The 15211-nt window shown below is 36.7% G+C and overlaps 1 long non-coding RNA gene across 1 annotated transcript in view; it reads left to right on the top strand.

Moving 5' to 3' along the window:
* The window catches only part of LOC142062640 (uncharacterized), a 162195-nt gene that overhangs the window by 140907 nt on the left and 6077 nt on the right, over positions 1-15211 (top strand). The window contains exon 2 of the long non-coding RNA XR_012662525.1: positions 4621-4779. This is a non-coding gene — a long non-coding RNA (uncharacterized LOC142062640). The remainder of the gene's footprint in view (positions 1-4620; positions 4780-15211) is intronic.

Here is a 15211-nt window from a genome sequence, read left to right as displayed (position 1 = left end):
GGTGACTGATAGAGGTGGGCTCCCTGAGTATGGATGGTTTTTAGAATGAGATTCAGATGGGCTATTACTCTGAGATCCACATTAGCAAAACCTGCAACTGTTAAATGTTGTTAATGCAAATTAGTCATGATATTACCTATATTGTAATAGCACAGGATGCCCTTCCCACTGATGACAACAGTGTGCATACAGGTAAGGACTGTTGCCATCATAAAGAGCTCTCAGCCCAGTAACTGAGCCATAACTAGGTTATGATAGGAGAGAGGACCACCAAACACCTCCGGGTGTGTTACATTGTGCCACATCTTCTATATTTAGCTGTGCCAGGGAACCCTTCTTCACTCTCTTGGCTCAATCTGTTCTGTGATTAACGAACCAACATCTCATCTATGTGTGAAAAATCACAAAAACTCTGTGAAAGGGTGAAAGCCATTGTGCTGGTGTCAAACTCTGATGGCAAGCAGTTTTGGAGTGGTTGCCACAATTGTAATAGTTTCAGTCATTTCAATGAGTTTAAAGGAGTTGTTGGAAGGAAAGCGCCTCATCATCTGGGGAAATAGAGGCATTCTTCTTCAGAGGTAGCGACACATTTATGTGATTATAACACCAAATGACTTTTCTGTCCTTCTCTGTTTCTATAATAGATGAGATGTTTGTGTTTTTTAAGATAGAAGGAATAAAGGAGGATGAGAAATTTACATTTCAAATATGGGAAACTGCATAATTCTCTCATTATTATAAAACAAAAATACACCACCCCCCAAAAAACCCCCACAAACAAACAAAAGATCCCCAAAATAAAAAACCAACAAACCCAGGAAAACCAAATTGTGATTTTAACATCAAAGGTGTAAGTCTAAGACAGGTCCTTGCATCAGAATTGGGCAAAGGTAGCTGTCCAATTTCTTGGACAACCTGGAGCATATAAATTCTTATTGGAGCTATTATGTGCCTGCTTTCTGCTGATTTTGTTAGTCCACTCAAAGGACAGGCAAAGCTATTCTGAAGCCAGCTGAAAAAGGTCCAAAACCTGCCATCAGCTAAACCGGTGCAAATCATACTTGATCAGATATAGCCCAGATCTACACAAACTGAGAGCAGAATTTGGCCCATTGTATTTCATAAGTGCAGCACAATATTATGCATAAAGATCTCTCGATGGTCATGCTGAGTGTGTTGACAGTGCCAACAAAACTCTGAATGAGTTAAAATCATTACCAGAACTAGTCATCTTGATTTATTTCCTTTGTTGTATCTGTTTTACAAGTATGTTTCACATTTTCAGAGTAAATACAACACTTCAAAAATGTGTTTAGTAGTCAGAGCTGTCCCCCTCAAATTTGTCCAAACAGTTTCATGGGGGGGGGGGGGGAGAAGCTGAAATTTAAGGATTCTGCAATATATAAATTTAAATTTTTATTTATAAACTTAGCAGTAAGTCTCTACCATTTAAAAGTATGCATTTTTTTTTTTAAATCATCTTCTCAAAATGCCAACTGCGTTATTACTTAGCTGGTCTGTTTTGTCAGCCTGTGCCAAGCCCTGGCTCTGCCGCAGTTAGGGAACTTGCCTTTGCACCTGTCAAGGCCCAATCCAGAAAGTGGTGCATGATAAAGAGTCAGCATGACAGATCAAAAGTGTTCATGCATCAACATTTAAATGTTTGGAGAGACTTTTCTTTCATGTTTTAACTGTATCGTTTAAATTTCAAAAGTCCTGTTTTCTACACCAAATAATTTTCAGCAACAAAAAGAAAGGAAGCTTAAATTTGTACGTGAACCCTGACATTCAAGTGCTGAAGTTCCTTGGAGTAAGGCATATTGAAAAGCTATATCACTGAGAGATTTTTCTGTTGAATTAATATTTTAAGAGACGGACTACCCTTTCAAAGATCAAATGATCTGGAAATACTGAAAAGTTATCATTGGGTTTCTATTTCTTTTTAATAAGCGTGCTAGTCTGGATGTGGCCCTGGGCAACCTGCTTTAGCTGACCGTGTTTGAGCTGGGGGGGACCTGATCTCCAGAGGAGCCTGCCAACATCATCTGCTGTGTGATTCTGTGCATTTCAACAAGACTTACATCTCATTCGTGCTTGGCAAGTGGACAAAATAAAATGAATACTCTAGCATAACTTTGTCCTTAAACCATGTGTTACAGGTTTATGAGTTAATAGAAATAAATGCAAGAGAAATAATGATTAATCTTTGCCCCTTGAGAAACTGTAATAGCTTACTCAAGACAGATTGTCAGGATAGAATACGATATTTCCTATATTGATACCTAGTTCTTAGAACATATTTTATTAATTCCCTTTACAGCACAGAAACAAATCTTGAAATTTTAAAATATCACTTTGCTTAGTATCTGAGTTAAGCTTCAGTGCCCTTAGGTGGAAATAATTGGTGTAGTTTTATGATACTCAAAAGCTAATGAGAATTGAATCATTTTGCTCTCAGGAAATTTATCCTGTTTTTATCATCAGAACAGTGAAAACTGAGAAGGAACAAAGATCTACATTGTAAAAAAATATTTCTAGATACATGAGAATGTAGTGCTAATTAACAACAGTAAACTTAGATTAATTTTTATATTATCAGTGGTCTAGTAATTTCGGTAATATTTAGACAATATTTCAGGATGCATGCTGAAAAATAATATGTTCTTAAATGCTTCCTATTAAATGAGCCAAACAAATTAAACCATTGTTATACTGTAAAAAATCAAGGTCATGAGAAAGAGTATAATAAAAAGATAAGAAGAGCTGACTGGATTTTTAGATGTCCAAGTAACTTTTATGCATGAAGTTACAAACTCAAATGGGACTTGTAGCAGCCACAACCCATTCAGTCTCAGATCTGCTAAAGTTTTACTATCAAAACCTTTTCCAGTGTAACTAAAATTGTCATATGCTGAAGCAAATCAGTCACATCCTTCCAATGTAAATATGAACAACTTATTACAAATAATTCTGGTTAGATAGTTTGGGGAATGTCTGCAAGTGCTAAATAGATCACAGAATGGTCACACAGAAATGAGATTTCTCTCTTGGTTTTTAGTTTAAGATTGATTCCAGAGAATTATGTCCCTATATTCACTGAACTTTACTACTGTTGAAATGAACTCTTGCTTTTTACCATATTTTTCATGTGCTTAAATGTTTATAATACATTTCATTAGTCTTCCAGTTATTACGGACACCTGCGTTTTCAGAGACTGTGACCTCTGAGATCACATTCAGTTGACACTGGATGATCATTTGACCAGTTTTGTTAGGATAGTGACTATAACACAGCATAAAACTAAAGAAATGAAGATGCAAGTACCCATTCCTATGGCGGTCAAAAAACTTTCCATTAGGATCCTAGTTTATCAATAAAACATTTCCTTATTTCTAGTCAGCATCGAGTTTATCATGATGTCCCATCCTGCCCTTCCTAATGGACATTTCCATCCACTGATGCTTTTGCAGGAGATGTGTTCTGCCCAAGTTAGAAATTTCACATGGTGCTGAGCCCAGATAATGTTTTAACACTATCTGATTCTATTTCGGTTTACACAAGTTGAACTGCTTACTCTTTTGACAACGTATTCCTCCTATCCCATATGTGTGATTTTTCCTTCTTCTTGACAATAGTATAATATTATGCATAATTTGTGGCTATCACCTATAGTGACTAATTCTTGAATGGATTTTTTCATAAAAGTACATGACAATAATTTAAAAAGAATAGTGTTTTCTGTCAACTGTGGTGAAGTCCCGTTAAACAGCACAGGAAAGCCTTATTCTTTTTTTTTATATATATATATATATTTTAATATATATATATATATTTTTATATATATATATATATTTTATTATTTGCTTGCATGACTCCATGACTTTCCATTCTGATTCTGGCTTGTCTCTTTTACTACCAGTGCAAGTCTTTAAAAAAATGCATGTTAAATTTGTTTAAGCAGCTCTAATGAAAAACCAAAGCAATATTATTTCAAAAATGGCAACCAGAAGATCGAAAGGCAAAGCTGACCTTTATTATATTTGTATAAAACATCAATTATGTATAACATATGTTTGCATAAAATGTTCTCCCTATTAATTTATCTTTCACTTCCAGCTGAAATAAGGACATTGAATAAGCCTGATTCCTAGTCTTTGTCTTGCAGCCGAAAAAAGTAGGTATGGAAGGTTAGATGTGTACAGGGAAAGCCAAGGCCTTTTACGTGTTTAATTTTTGCTACTTTTATAATGTTTTAGGTTGAAAGTTATTCTTGTGTTCATCAACTCAGTTTTTAATATAAATACCCATCCTCGGTGTTAATGCTTTATAGTACTTTTCTAGGTAGCCTCTCCAGAAAGAAAGAAACTTCATTTATAATTATATCAGTGCATTGATTTGTTGTTGCTTTTTAAGTTATTCTAATTGATAATAGGTCAAGCCTATGTTCCTTCATATGGAGAAGATAAGCAAAAAGGCTGCAAGGCCTGCCCTGCTGCTTTTTATCAATAAATCAATAAATATTTGAGGAAAATAATTGTGATGTCTATTTTTTCCTGGACTATGGGATGGCAGCAATCTGTGATGGATCCAATGTCCTGCAATAATCTTTTATCTTCCAGGTGAATGTTGGTTGAGGTGGAGAGAAAGAACAGAGACACCTGCGGGAGAATACATCAAGGAAGAGAGCAGCTTCTGCTGAAGAGAAGCAGATGTGACATGATGTAATATTGCTTTTCAGGTTGAAAAAAATCCTGCCTAGAGAGTTTTCTGACCAAAAGGTAACTCTCAAATGTGATTGAAGTCACTAATTAATTGTTCTGGTGTTCTGCAGATATTCCGTCCTTATCTGTAGAGGCATGTCTAAGAATACATAGGTTTTCAGAGAGTAAAATGGATCTGTCTTAGGATTCAGTATATAAAAAAAAAACCCAAAGAAAAAAACCCCTGCATGCTTTCTTCTTGGGTTTGCACACACTATTTCGTCTTCAACCGAGAAAAATTAGGCTTTACTATTAATAGCATGAACAAAATCAGTGGGATTTTACTGGATGGTCTTTACTATGTTTAGGTTAGTTTTGAAAGGTTTGTATTGTTTCTTGTGGTTTTGAAAGTAAGATGGTCAAAGGTTGTATTTGTGAGCTTTATTTCAGACACAGCAAGAATATTATGAGAATATTTATTCTTAAGAGATTTTAACTAAAAAATAGTAGATTTGTGTCAGAGGCTGATCTCTTGCAAATTCCAGTATGATGCATTAAAGACTTTTGAGCTTTTTGGCATTGTTGATTCTGAATCTAAATCTGAGCTTTGGCTAATCTTTATTCTGATACATATAAAGCAAATTAATGAATTAACAGAAGCATTGTCATATAGCTGAGATAACCATAATACCATTTCTGTATTTTTAGAATTATCTCAAAAAGGTTTTGTAAATGTAGGAGTTGAAAACATTAGGGATCATAAAGGTCTTAATTAGGCATCAGAATTCTTCTTACTCATTGTAGTAGGTGCCAGAGGAGGATGATCTGCAAGAAAAGAGAAATTTGCCTGTGTGAGAACATGATTTCATACTATGACAGCAATGACCGCTCAAACAAATGGAGTTCAGAACAACCTTTATAGGTTCGTGTCATGAGAATACACTGGGGAGGAGGCTTAGTGTCACAGTAGAATTGGATACAATTTTTTTTTTTAGAAAAACAGTCCTGTTGTCTTTGCAGCTGTAAATTTGGTCAGAGTAGGTAGATATGACCTATGTAAATGGTGGACATTCCCTATTTAAATTAAAAAGGAACATTTACAAAATATAAAAGGGATGGAGTACACAGAATTAACAGTTTAAGGTTTGTGAATCGATTGTATTCGTGCTCTGGGTGTCCCTGCTCAAGCAGGGGGGTTGGACAAGATGATCTCTGGAGGTCCCTTCCTACCCCTGTGATTCTGTAATATTTTCCTTACAGTGTTAAACCACTGCTTTGACCACTTATCGGTTGTAACTCTCCAGAGTGTGTCTGGTGTATAACGAGTTTACACAATGTCTGCTGTACTAAGTCCCACCTAATGGTTAGACCTTTATGTATGACAAACATAAATAATAATGCTCATAAATTCAGGCACAGAATTGTGGTACGGCAGGGCATATGTAGGGTGCAGGCTTCCTTGAAGTGTAGAGCATTTTCTGAAATGAGCTGTGTGGTGTAGTGAATTTTTTAGGCTATAATGTTAGTCCTTCTGACAAAGAAAGTGAATTTTTGTGGAGATGAGTTTTCATTGAGTAGGGAATGGTTTTTCCCTAGGTTTTACTAATCAGCATATATTACTAAGCTTAATTTTCCTATTGCTCCCTACAATTAATTACAATGATTATGTAACTCAGTAATTAAATCCGGGGCATCTGATTGTCTTTTAGCACTTATCAGTTATTTCCATGGGGCTAAGGTGCTTGAGACTCTCCATATGTGATAATAAATTATATGGTGAAGGCCAGAGAGAGAAATCTATGCCACTGTGATCTAAATATTTTTTAGGTAATCCACAATGTATTTTCCCGCTCTTCTTTGTCAGCATCCAAATCCACAATAAAATAGAGATTTAGATTCTCCACTTCTGCTGGTTCTAATGGGAAGATTATTTCCAGTGAACAGTAAATGTTTCATGTTTGCAAACTCTTGCTTGCCACTCCACCTTTTTCCTAGAACAGGTAGCCATATAATCCACTCTCACTAAAGGCAGTTCTGAATGAAAAATATGAAATACAGCAATGTATACTGAAGAACCATTCAGCTCTAATTGAAGCGATGAGAAACTATAGAACCACTCTGGGCAAATTTTTATGTAGTCTGAATCAGACTCCTTCCTCTGAGAAGATTGTATCCAACCTGTAGAAAGCAATGTTATTGGGTATGTGCTTGACAAATGTGGGAGCATACCTGAGTGCAACTTTCTGAACACCTTTTAATTGTGCAGACTTCTTTTTTTTATTATTATAAAGAATAGTTCAAGATAAGAAACAGCAGGTTGCCAACTTTCCAGAGTTTTTCAAACTATTTTTGCCTAGAGATTAAAATTACTCCTGTGGAAATGTTCAAATACAGTTAAGGAATAGCTTGTCAAAAAATATTTATTCATCTAATGATAGATATGAATATCTTATGGGATTTTATAAAGTGCCTGAGCACGTTGGAACTAATGAAGTTTAAGCACCTAATATGTTTAGCTTATCTTAAAAATCCTGTGAGATGCTGGTGCAATACTATAAGAGAATTTTTTACAGACTGACATAAAATATCTTAGACCCAACCACATTTTCAAAAGTGCCTTAGCGATACTTAATTGATTAAATTAGAGATAAACCACCAACCCTAGTATTTAAAACACTGAATATAAATATGCAGAGAAGCATTGTTGCATTTGTGAAGGTTTAAGGTTGGGAAAGAAACAAGGTTTGTAGGCAGAAGTGGCTAATGCCTTTGAAATACAGAATGATTTTCCAATATTTTCATCGTATCTTCTTAGTGTGTCTGACAGCTTGTTTGCCTTTTCCAGTGGTATCTAGTCTATTAAAATGTATTGCTTCCCTGAGAAAACCTTGTATTTCAACACAAATATCAATCTGTTAGTTATTAAAATGAGAGTTTAAAAAACTTCCCCTACTTTGTACTTAAAGAAAGCTAAAGTGTAAGAAAATAACAGGAGCTCATCTTGGGATTACATGCAGTGACAGTAACAATAAGTACTTCTTAAAGAAGTGCCGCATCTTCCAAACAACTAACTCTTTCTTTCTGAAAGACAGATCAGAAAAGCCTCTGAGTAGCTCAAACCAAGCCCCAATTATTATTCTATGGAGACAGAAACTGCAACTCTTGACTATTCATGATAAAGGCAGCTAAAGTCCCTGGGGTTTTATGGGCATGCTATGCGAAATCCTCAAGCAACCCTGTGTCTAGAGACTCTTTATCAGTCCAAGCAGTACTACATGCTGTACTTAGCTGCTAGGCTTAGGTTTCTATGTGTTCAGGCCAAACTGGCATTTGTATTAGATAGTATGCTGAAATTCCAAGTCAATGTTCTCATGGAAGTGTGGTTGAGCAGAGTGAGTCCAAAAGAGTTCAAATTCAGTGCAACTCCACCTTATTCTCATCAAAGCTGCAGTGGTGGACATGACAAGACCCATACCAGCATTCTACTTTCCCACTGTGCAGTTTTTGTAAGCAAAACATGAGTGCCTGCAATGAATTCTCAGCAAAATCCATGAGATTGCCTCTACATAAGGCACTGAGATGCCTCGATGCTGTAAATCATCTCTTGAGACACCTGTATTTCTACTTTAATGCAGAGGGAACAGAGCTAAGTTCCTGACTTAGCTGCCTCATGCGAATACCAAAAGCTAGGCTGAAGTTGCTCTTGTTTACTTTCAACTTGAATGGAAATGCAGGAGGTTCATTTGGTGAAGGAATGGGAAGATAAGTCCTGAGCTGGCTCTGTAAGAGTCTTCGTACAGGAGTGAATACCTAGTTGTATCTTTTGTTTGCATTTGCCAGGCCTCTGCAGATCCTACTCACGCTGACTGAAAGGTCTTTTGTACCAGGTTTTGAATTTTTTGCCTCATTGTCCTGAAGGAAAGTTTGCCAGTTATGCCATTTCAATAAATTGCACATGCTTTGCTATATTTTAACCTTCTGTTCCTTTGCTTTTGAAGGCTTAGCTGGAGAGTGAGAACTGCCAAAACTGCAACTGTGCAGTATTTCCTGGCCTGGCAAGTTTGACATTTCTCTCTCGCTGGCAATGCCATGAATAGCTGAATGATAATGTGGTTGCTGCTTTTTAAGCCTTTCCTACACCTGCCTTTGTTCATCTGCAGAGATTTAATATTTGATTTTAAATGACGAAAATGGAAGCATTTCCAAACTAGTAGAATGAAAACATGTTTATAAAAGCTCCTTTCCTTTATACTGGTAAGGTACAGGCCAATTAAAAGCAGCTTTTACTGGAATTGGTCAAAGGCCTTTATACAGGGGAAAGGATCATAATATGTATATGCAGTCCAGAGCTGAATTTAGGCCTGAGTTAGTCTCAAAGCTACTGGAAACCCAAAATCTGGTGGTTTAGATACCATCCCTTCTCTCCCACATGGAAGGCACTTTCAAAACCATACACTTCAACCACATAATTGAAACACCAGGGCTCTGTGACAGGTACCTATCTCCTGAGGAACTTGCACCCATAAATATTTTGCCAGACATGAATATTTTTTCCACCTTCTGAACTTAGTGAGAAAGAACATTGTGGCTTGTCATTTGAATACTGAAGTTGCAAGCTGATAGACTATAGACAGTTATAAATTGAGGAGTTGAGGCCATATCTGTTCTTCTCTATTGTCCCATTCCTGCAACGGGTGACTAGAAGAAACCGCTGATCATAACAATATATATCTTTAAGTTTCCAGAGTGCCTGGCAGAGGGAGCGAGTGTCTCCTGTGGATAGCTCTGCACCTCAAAATATATGGTAGTAATTAAATTACTGCTAATTGAGTTTAGTAATCCAAAGGCTCAAACACTAACCAGGTAAAATAGGAAATATGAAAAAGGGAAATACCTTTTCTGTAACTTTTAATGTTTTTCATCTCATAATTGCCTAACCTGCACTGAGAATTGCTTTCTGTCATATCTCCCATCTCATTTGAATTTGTTATTCTTAGATTTCTTTTCCTTAGGGGCAATTTTGTTTCTAGTTGCTGTTTGCTTACAGGATTGGAAATAAAAAAAATTCACTGCCTGTCATAAAACAATCTGACTGAGAGAAAACAATAATGCTACTGAGGCGACTGTACAGTTACATTGCTTGGTAAATATTTGCTTTTTACTGATTACTTTTATTTTCACAATTCCTCTCTCTCAGCCCTTCACAGCCTCTAATTCCAGAGGATATATTCCCTCTTGCTCCAAAGCAGGATACATCAGTTAGACTGATAAAGGCAGTTGTATTAGCAGTGGGTAATATTATAGAATAGAGACAAATCAACAATAACTAATGGTAACAATCTGTCATTAAAAGAGTAATTTAGAAATGGCAACCAAATGGATATTTTTCATTTTTTCCTCCAAGTCCTGAAATCATGAATCAAGATTTTTAAAAGCAAGCAACTGAACTTAATTTGTATGGGGTACGTTTTAATGACATCTGGAAAGGTAATCTTAGTTTTGTTGCTTTATGTATTTTAAAAAGCTCCTGTTGGTCTTAACTGTGCTGGCTAACAATTTTCCTCTTCTGGCCTTCTCTGAATTTTCTACGAGTTCTACCTCTTCATTTATGTGTGTTATTGCCAGTTGCCTTATTTTTGTAATTTATTAAGTATTCTTTTCTTATTACTTAATGGATTCTTTTGTATCTACAATGAACCTTTAAAAATTAGTAGGTCTCTTTGATCATTATTTTGTAGCACTTGGAAAAATAATAGCATTGTAACCTCCTCTCATGCTTTTCTGTTAAATTCACATCAATAATCAATCTGTTTTGTTATTGTTTCTATCTTTCCGAATTTGGTTCTTTAAAAGCACTGTAGTTTAGACTTCATTTTGCTTGCACATAAGAAATGCAGTAGGATGACTGGTTTTACCTCAACTATCACAGTTTTTTTAGGTCTCAAAGTAAAGTCTAATATAAATTTCCTAGCATGTTGGATGCAGGCCTTTTTGACTGAAATAACTTCCCGACTAGCACCAGTCCTTTAAGGTACACATTTCATATTGTAGCCCTGTGTGTTAATGCAACATTTTTCTCTAAGTAGAAACTATAAATAGATATTAAGAACCCAGGCATTTTTACTTTTTCTGGTTTTATTGTCTGTAAAAAATGTCATTTATATTCCACCTCATCCTCTATCTATTACCATACGGAGCATTCAGGATCACTTTCATACTATTTTTCGGTGAATCAGAGAAAGTTAATTCTATTAGTTAATTCTATTTTTTACACAGTTTTCTCAAATTTTGTAAAACTCCAGTTTCTTCTTATGAAACAGATACAGAATCTATGCCTGCAGTTGTTCTATAATGCAACATTTTTCTCAAATTAGATATTTTTCCATATCTTCTTTTGTACTTGAGGATGAGAAACAGTAGCTTATATCTAATAAATGTCAGACAGAAGATGTGCCAAGTTTTCAATAGCAAACTGCAGTGAAACCAACGGCCTAAAAGGTGCAATATATTGTTTGGATTCACAGGATAGCAAGGGTTGTTAGATATGTCCTGATCCGTTTATGCTAACATTTTTGGTAGAAATTAAACTCTTTAGGTTAAACCAGATACTCAGCTTGCTCACGTATCCTCAGTTTCCTCAGATTTTTCTTTTATTTACAACGCCCTTGGAATTAGGAAACTTAAACTCTGAGAGCTCTCTCATTATACCTTGTGAAACAAAACCAGTATGTACAATAAATATTAGGTATTTATGGAGGAAATAAGAAGTCATGTCCTCCTCAAAAATCACTTCCCTTTGCAGCCTCAAAATGGTGTCGACTTCCAATGCAGTAGAAATATTTGAAGTTTGGCAATGTCTGTTTCTCTTATTGACTTCTCTCCATAGCAAAGTGGCATGTTTTACATATGGGGACACAGTTGGTACCATACTCCACAGGCCAGTAAAGACTGTGGATGGTTTTCAGTGTTGCCAGAAGAATATCTGAGGCCTTTTTGAGGATCTGTCTGAATAGCACTGCTCCAAGGATACCCTTTTTAAATTTTTTTTTTCTCGCTGCACATTGTAATTTAAAAATTCACCTTGATCTGAAAATAACAGATCTTGTTTTTGCAAATTTGGACAGGGATTTTTTTTCTGAGTTAGTGTCGTATTGTTACATCCCCACTGTTTTTATTCTTTGTAGTACACATTTTTAAAATGCAACTTAAAAATAAAATCTCCTGGCTGCAGCAAGGATTATCACATATTAATTTGATATGCTTGCTCTGAGCGATTTTGTTGTTTTATTGCTCTTCACAGCATTTTAAAATTTCAGTATTGATAACCTATTTTAGAAATTATCATCAGAGGATATTAGTCTTACCTGTGAAGGACAGATGATATAAATTTTTACATCTTATTAGGCTCCTAGATTTACCCTGAACACATACATGAAGTCTGCTTGAAATATTGGCCTCCTACACAGCTACATTCAAATTACTGGGTAGATGGTCCCACTGGGGTTCCTGTTTTGTACCCTGCAACTGTCAAGATGCAGAGTGCCAGAGAGGATCCTAATGATAGCTGAGAGTCCCAAAACTTTCAGTTTTCATGGCAACCACACAGTCTGTTGTACAATAACTACTGCTTTGTCACATGTTCCAAGTTGAGCTTTGAAAACAGTTGGCAGTAGAAAAGCATCTTTTTATGCCTTCTCTCTACAGAGCCTGATATTCTTGCCTGATGCATTTTGTTAGTGCACAAGATACATCTCTTTCCATGAAATTAATTGGCAGGGGCCTTCAGCGATATTAATGGCTACGTGATTAGCTTGCTGTTCATGGCACTATGGTAACGAGAGTTTCCTTCGGGGGAACACTGATCTGATCCTCAGCTTGCACGCTCTTCAGCGGAAGCCCATGAAGGTTATAGTCAGAGGTGAGGAAAGGAGTAATGTCAGCAAGACAAATACCCATTAGCTGCAGATATCCAATTAGATATCAGCTAGGTGGGGCTGAACACAGTCATTTGTGGGGGCATATTAGGGGGAGAAGAGGCCTTTCACAAACACTCCTCTCAAAGGTCTGTTGTCTCTTCCAATTGCTCTGGATCACTGTCCCAGAATGGTGCTGGGGCAGGAGCTTTTGATACTGGTGGCAAAAAAACCCCCCCACAGTCTGGGCTCCCTGACTATTATCCTGCAAATAGTGTTAAATTATACAGATCTGTGTAAAATATCTAACTTTCACCTGCTACTCCAAATGGCAATAAGATCTGAGCTGCTGCCTGCTGAAAGCCATGAAAATGACCCAGTAGCATTTAATGGGCTCCAGATCAGACCCAGGATATCCATTTTGCAACAGTCTTTAGGACATGATTCCAAAAAAGTGCACAAATGCATGCCTAACCTTAACAACCAAATATACTCCATCTGAATAGGGGTATCTTGAATCAGGGTGTGGTTGTTATGATCATTATTAATAAGAAGCAGTCTACTGCAGATGTGGCTGTGCATTTGTAGTTGATAGAGTGGTTTGTAGAGATCCTTAGGTTTTGATTGGGGAGCTTTCTGAATTAATGGCTTTCTCAGATGTGACAGTCACAGGAGCGGTTTCAGAAGGGAGACCTACTTCAGGGTGGACCTCAGTATAGTGGAAATTTTTCATAAAAAGTGTGATGACAAGGGATTTAGATCTATTTACTTTTTTCTTTTTTTTTTTTTTTGCCTGCACAATTGCAACCAATTTATTCAACAGGCAACATCTGGTACGTTTCTGTGTCTTCATGGTACCATAAAAATCTCTAAATGATTAAGGTGAAAAGGTCATTAAAACCCCTTTGATCTGGGTGAGTATAAGACCAGGGAAAAGCAGTTAGATCATCTAATCTGACCTGGGTATCCCAGGTATGTTGAATTTCACTCAGATGTTATTAGGTAAAACCCAAATATTTAAATTATATTATTGAACTTTCAGGGTACTGAGCAGTGTGCCATATACAGGAAGGAGCTGGACTAACTTTGTTGCTGTTTCTGGTAATCAGGTGAAATTTGCTGTAGTAATCACCAAACATGTTCCCCTGTCCTCTGGTTTTGAAGGATTATATATTGTTAAAAATCCCCAGTCAACCAAACAACAAACCCCATACCGATCAATATAGTCCTGAGTTAGTCAACAAACTATGTGTCAAGACAGAAACTTTGCCGTACTAATTTGTAGCAGATATTCATCTTACCTGGTTTCTCAGCTCCAACTGTGGCCAAGCACTGATTCTCAGAAAAAAAAAGTGAAGGGAAAAAATCCTGGAATAACTACTCCCTCATCTAGTGCCTCTGCATTAGAATATGCTCATGACCTTCTGCAGGCTGTCCTGCCATGGTGCAGATATACCTGACCCAATACCACCAATCAACATCACCTCCAACAAGAAATTATTTCTTAACAAAATCTCAGCTACTGCTCCATCAGCCTTTAAAGCAGGCTGCAAGTTCTAACCCTAACTAACTCTTGTAGCTGCCTTTCCATGACTGCCCTTTTGCTTCCTGTACTTGATCTGACCTAAACGTTTTCTTTTATTTTGCTAAAAATAGGTGGTCTAAAGCTTTCAGCAAAATGAAGTGACCTGTTCAGAGACAAACTGCAACGTTAAAGAGTGCATTTGCCTTTTAGCAAACATAATATGCACCAAATCAATTACCTCAGTAAAGGCTAAATAGCATTTTACTGTGCTAACCAGGGAGCTCCAAGCTTCTCCTGTCTCACACATTTTGTTGCTTTGAGAATGGTTTTCTTCATAAAAGAAAACAGCACTGGTTAGGAGTTGTTTGGAATTAAAATACTCAGCCAGGCTGGTGTTTTGGATATTAAGTACAATGGTAGAACAAGAGCAATTGGAACAGGAAAAATCATTTTCATTTTCAGTTAGATTGGCATGGACATAACCAAGAAATGTCAATAGGTACCAAATGTCAAGTAAAATACTGTGACACTGTAATTTGGCATAGTCTTTATCTGCTTGCTCTCTCCCTAGCTCCTTCATCCATAATTTACCTATCATTAATGGGATGAAAACACACAAACAGACCTTAGAAAAATATGTGGATTCCTCCAGTCTCAGGATTTGGGGTTTCATGACAAAATAAAGTATCTATGCGATTCAGGAGGCCAGGTCCTATTCTCCAGTGGAGTATGCAAACACAGCTGCTGCTCTGAAAAATACACAGCCCACATCTATGTGACAGAAAAGGGAGGAAGGGAGCCAGGAGGTATGTGGGGGTTAAAAGGAGACCAGGGCAGAGCCAGAAATAGATCCAGTTTCTATACAGCGCCGTCTTTCAAGATACAAGTTGCAGGATGGACTAAGTGTAGATCCAGATGCACATTTTATATCTGGAATTTTAGACCTGACACTGTCTGAAGTATTGCTTCACATTCCTGTTTTATTCCCTCTATGATTGTAGTGTGAATTAACAGAACAGGCAATTACAGTCTCTGAACATGCTAGCCTGTTTATATCATTGCTTGTTGTTTA

Source organism: Phalacrocorax aristotelis, chromosome 10 (assembly GCF_949628215.1).
Source record: "Phalacrocorax aristotelis chromosome 10, bGulAri2.1, whole genome shotgun sequence".
Classification (NCBI taxonomy): domain Eukaryota; kingdom Metazoa; phylum Chordata; class Aves; order Suliformes; family Phalacrocoracidae; genus Phalacrocorax; species Phalacrocorax aristotelis.
This window is presented reverse-complemented; position numbering and strand designations above follow the sequence as displayed.